Here is a 6,465-nt window from a genome sequence, read left to right on the forward strand (position 1 = left end):
GCAACGGGGGAAAGGTCCTCTTATGAAGTAACATGACATGATGTACTGACAAATGATAAATATAGTGAACTATATAACTATTGTTATATAATAGTCTTAAGCATCACTGTCTCTTTCTAACTGCATGAAGTGCCATATAGTACAGTCATACAGGATATCCCACAACGTAACGATAACCTAGCAACGGGGGAAAAAGGTCCTCTTATGAAGTAACATGACATTATGTACTGACAAATGATAAATATAGTGAACTATAATAGCTAACAATCTCAACCAGCAATAACTAATAATGTCAACCAGCAATAATATACCTAACAATGTCAACCAGAAATAGCTACAATGTCAACCAGCAATAGCTAACAATGTCAACCAGCAATAGCTAACAACCTCAACCAGCAATAGCTAACAATATCAACCAGCAATAGCTAACAACCTCAACCAGCAATAGCTAACAATGTCAACCAGCAATAGCTAACAACCTCAACCAGCAATAGCTAACAATGTCAACCAGCAATAGCTAACAACCTCAACCAGCAATAGCTAACAATGTCAACCAGCAATAGCTAACAATCTCAACCAGCAATAGCTAACAACCTCAACCAGCAATATCTAACAATTTCAACCAGCAATAGCTAACAACCTCAACCAGCAATAGCTAACAATGTCAACCAGCAATAGCTAACAACCTCAACCAGCAATAGCTAACAATGTCAACCAGCAATAGCTAACAACCTCAACCAGCAATAGCTAACAATGTCAACCAGCAATAGCTAACAATGTCAACCAGCAATAGCTAACAATCTCAACCAGCAATAGCTAACAACCTCAACCAGCAATAGCTAACAATGTCAACCAGCAATAGCTAACAATCTCAACCAGCAATAGCTAACAACCTCAACCAGCAATAGCTAACAATGTCAACCAGCAATAGCTAACAACCTCAACCAGCAATAGCTAACAATGTCAACCAGCAATAGCTAACAACCTCAACCAGCAATAGCTAAAAATATCAACCAGCAATAGCTAACAATCTCAACCAGCAATAGCTAACAATGTCAACCAGTAATAGCTAACAACCTCAACCAGCAATAGCTAAAAATGTCAACCAGCAATAGCTAACAACCTCAACCAGCAATAGCTAACAATCTCAACCAGCAATAGCTAACAATCTCAACCAGCAATAGCTAACAATCTCAACCAGCAATAGCTAACAACCTCAACCAGCAATAGCTAACAATGTCAACCAGTAATAGCTAACAACCTCAACCAGCAATAGCTAACAATGTCAACCAGTAATAGCTAACAACCTCAACCAGCAATAGCTAAAAATGTCAACCAGCAATAGCTAACAACCTCAACCAGCAATAGCTAACAACCTCAACCAGCAATAGCTAACAATCTCAACCAGCAATAGCTAACAACCTCAACCAGCAATAGCTAACAATGTCAAACAGCAATAGCTAACAACCTCAACCAGCAATAGCTAACAATGTCAACCAGCAATAGCTAACAACCTCAACCAGCAATAGCTAACAATCTCAACCAGCAATAGCTAACAACCTCAACCAGCAATAGCTAACAATGTCAAACAGCAATAGCTAACAACCTCAACCAGCAATAGCTAAAAATATCAACCAGCAATAGCTAACAATCTCAACCAGCAATAGCTAACAATGTCAACCAGTAATAGCTAACAACCTCAACCAGCAATAGCTAACAATGTCAAGGAGCAATAGCTAACAATTTCAACCAGCAATAGCTAACAATCTCAACCAGCAATAGCTAACAATGTCAACCAGCAATAGCTAACAACCTCAACCAGCAATAGCTAAAAATATCAACCAGCAATAGCTAACAATCTCAACCAGCAATAGCTAACAATGTCAACCAGTAATAGCTAACAACCTCAACCAGCAATAGCTAAAAATGTCAACCAGCAATAGCTAACAATCTCAACCAGCAATAGCTAACAACCTCAACCAGCAATAGCTAACAATGTCAACCAGTAATAGCTAACAACCTCAACCAGCAATAGCTAACAATCTCAACCAGCAATAGCTAACAACCTCAACCAGCAATAGCTAACAATGTCAACCAGTAATAGCTAACAACCTCAACCAGCAATAGCTAACAATGTTAAGGAGCAATAGCTAACAATTTCAACCAGCAATAGCTAACAATCTCAACCAGCAATAGCTAACAATGTCAACCAGCAATAGCTAACAACCTCAACCAGCAATAGCTAAAAATATCAACCAGCAATAGCTAACAATCTCAACCAGCAATAGCTAACAATGTCAACCAGTAATAGCTAACAACCTCAACCAGCAATAGCTAAAAATGTCAACCAGCAATAGCTAACAATCTCAACCAGCAATAGCTAACAACCTCAACCAGCAATAGCTAACAATGTCAACCAGTAATAGCTAACAACCTCAACCAGCAATAGCTAACAATCTCAACCAGCAATAGCTAACAACCTCAACCAGCAATAGCTAACAATGTCAACCAGTAATAGCTAACAACCTCAACCAGCAATAGCTACAATGTCAACCAGCAATAGCTAACAATCTCAACCAGCAATAGCTAACAACCTCAACCAGCAATAGCTAACAATGTCAACCAACATAAATGTTATATTATAGTCTTAAGCTTCACTGTCTCTTTCTAACTGTATGAAGTACCATTGCTATGTGTTTCAAACGATAAAAACGTTACTGCAACTACATGTACTCAATTCAGCCAACGACTGTATTTATTTCCTATAACTTTTTTTGGACGACACAATTTATAAAATAAAAAATATAAATTATATATTATGTTTAAATAAGATTATACATTTTTATTATTATTTTAGTTAACTGAGGACTGAAGCCCCTGCAAACTAGATCTGGAAAGGTCTTGAAACGTCGGGTTAACTAAAATAATAATAAAAATGTAACTTTCACCAAGTCAAATCTGTTTGGGCAGATGTAATTCGCCCCACGAGACTTCACCACTTTTTCCTGCTGGCCGACAGTCTGGTGCACTCATTCAGTGGACTTAATTTGTCCGTCCCCACCCTCTGGTGCCCTGGGCAAAGTGGCCCTGAACGACAAGGCGCTCAATGCACTCACTCTCGCGCCGGGAGACGTGTCCGAAGAACATAAGAATGCGACTCTGTATTAACACCAAAAGGCGTTGACAAGTTCTTGGAGAACGGAGACGTAAGTGCGAAACTCGGTTCATGAAACTCCTAGCATTCTCCTCCAGCACCACATCTCCAGAGCATCAATTTTCATTTTCTCCGCTTGTCGCAACGTCCACGTTTCTGCAGCATACAAAAATATGGGTAAAACAAGTGTTTTGACGAGCCGGATTTTCGTGGCTTTTGTAATGTTTCTGTTCTTCCATATTTTTTTCAATTTGTCCATCGCAGTTCTTGCTATCGCCATGCGGCGCTTTACTTCATCTACGCATCCTCCATTGTTTGAGATTAAAGCACCACGATATACATAAGATTGCACGACTTTGCAGTTCCCAATCTGCGTGAGGTCGGGCGAGTTATTGTTGATTCGATCTACAATCATCACCTTGGATTTACTGCGGTTAATCTTTAATCCAAACTCTAGACTCACGCGCTCCCTTTTGAGAAGTAGCTCTTCCATATGACTAACACTGGTCGTAAACAAAGTAGTATCATCGGCGTGGCGCAAATTTGATATTTGGATCCGCCAATAGTAACACCATCCGTCCAGTCTTGTGTAAGCATTGAACAGGAGCGGTGATATTATGCATCCTTGGCGAACGCCTACGCTGGGATGGAAGTTTTTTGACAGGAAATCATCCGTTCGCACCGATGCAGTTCCATCTTCATGAAGGCGTCTGAGAAGATGAACTAAGTGTTTCGGTGTACCCATGTCTAGCAAAACATTCCATAGTTTAGGCCATTTTATAGAGTCAAACGCCTTCGAGAAGTCAACGAAGCTTATGTAAGTTGGCTTGTTGAACTCTCGTATCTTCTCAATAATCTGGCGAACAATTAGGATAGATGAGTGTCAAGATGCCGCGCGCACACATTAGATGCTTATCAAATAGTTGTAAAAAAAGCTATTGTTCTCAGGCGTTAGGCTTAGGTTCTTAGACCAAACCTTAATCTAGTGCATTTTCCTTACGTGACAATTGCAATAAGTTTACTCCTACGCAAGCCAGATAATATTCGAGTGACCGGCCGGTTACGGGATTTAAAGAAAAATTGTTTGTGCTTTCGGAAGTATTTTATTTAAACCAAATATCAAATAATATTGTCCCTTTTTACTTCATAATAAAGAAAATCAATACTCGTACTCAATAATGATGAGAAAACAATTCAACAAACGTTTTCGTTCGAAAAATCGTCGTCTTTCGCTTTGTACTATCTACAAAATTGACCCGTGACCCAACTTAATTTTATTTTCCTAGTCATAGTAAACAAGTATGTCGAATTTAGCACATTAAAACGCATAAAAGGCATTTATTTTATCAAAATTGATTCCTTTAGAATTCTTTTTGATGTCATTTCTAATATACTAGATACCGCTTCGGAAACAAATGGTGCTCTGAGAGAGAAGAAGCGGCCCAAGAAACTCTCCCAACATATTTTTTTTTTTCGCTCTTTTCAATAAAAATATACAATATTGTACAGTCATTTCTATCGCTATAAAATAATCACAATCTAGTCCCAGGCTGTCCGATCATTTAGATATTCAGCTGTGGAGCAATAGGATTTACGACAGAGCCATTTTTTTTATAAAAATTTAAATTTATTTATAGATAATGCCTGAACAGTGGTTGGGACTTTATTATAGAAACACTTCTATGATAAAGTATACACATGTATACACATACATTTACCCTTAAAGCTATTATGTATCTTACGAAGCCTACTAGAATTAGTTACAAGCAATCCTTTATTTCTAGTGTTATAATATTACCTAAGTAACTGTTATCATTTTATTAGACACTGGCAGTCCATCAATTGTCAAACAAAAAAACTTTTTCGTGCAAATAAAAACCTTACTGTTTATGCGATTTTAAAAGAATTATCAGCAAAGTGGGTTATGCATAAATTTTGTCGATGGCAAACAGCTGCAGGCGCTAAAAGATGTAAGCGCCTCATTCGCTCGTTCAATCAGCCAGGTCCGGCAGGATACACGATATCTTTTAAAAAAGTTATCTATTTCATCTCTACGTCTGTGGTCCTATTCTCATAATTTCAAAATCGTTGACGTTAAGTTCCGATCCTATCCACGTTTTGCTCTAGATTAATATTCAACTATCACTATCCTAGAACGATAACTGGATCGAAGCCGGGTTTCAACGACATTTGAACGATCAGCTCGCTCGAAGTTACCATATTGTTCTACCAAATCTAAAGGATTTTTACTACGCTTAACTTATTACTACGCAAAATTGTTTGTATATCTATGGGTAAAATGCCTGAAAATAAATGATTTATTATTATTAATTCGGGTTTTATTACTTTAACCTTCCGAAATCGGCAAGGCCCCACGCCGCGATATGCTTTAAGATCGTCGTGATTCTGGCACGCGAGCAGCGGTCTGTCAATGCGTATATTAATAGATTGCTTATAATTAGGATAATTTGAGTGAATGTATCAGAAAGCTATTAGACCATGCTAAATAAACCATCTTATGAACAAAACAAGGGTTAGGGCGTAATGTGCCGTACGGCACTTTCGATATTGATGTATCTGAAAAATCTAGTGCCCTAGTACACTTGCCGATTTCGGAAAGAAGGGTCATCGATACTCTTATATATTATGTTTTCAGTTGTATACTCAAGCAAACGTAAGAATTTTGCCGAGTACGCATATATCATCAATTGGCCTTTGATTTTATTACGTATCATCACCAGTGGAAGCTCCTTTGCACAGGAAGACGGCTAGATTATGGGTACCACAACGACGCCTATTTCTGCCGTGAAGCAGTGAATAGGTAAACATTACTGTGTTTCGGTCTGAAGTGCGCCGTAGCTAGTGAAATTACTGGGCAAATGAGACTTAACATCTTATGTCTCAAGGTGACGAGCGCAGTTGTAGTGCCGCTCAGAATTTTTGGGTTTCTGTAGAATCCGGAGAGGCACTGCATTGAAATGGGTAAGGCGTATCAATTACCATCAGCTGAACGTCCTGCTCGTCTCATCCCTTAGTTTCATTAAAAAAAAATTTATACGATTTCCCCTCATTCGGATCGTAACTTCATCACAATCGGAACTGAACCGTCAATTTATATTAGGAGGTGGCTTCGATCCTCTTCTCGTTTTGATAGGGTTACTGGTTTTTTTTATGGAATAGGTGGACAAACGAGCGTACGGGTCACCTGGTGTTAAGTGATCACCGCCGCCCACATTCTTTTGCAACACCAGAGGAATCACAAGAGCGTTGCCGGCCTTTAAGGAAGGTACTGGTTGACAAATGAAAGGCAA

This window comes from Leptidea sinapis, chromosome 26, assembly GCF_905404315.1.
Source record: "Leptidea sinapis chromosome 26, ilLepSina1.1, whole genome shotgun sequence".
Taxonomy (NCBI): Eukaryota; Metazoa; Arthropoda; class Insecta; order Lepidoptera; family Pieridae; genus Leptidea; species Leptidea sinapis.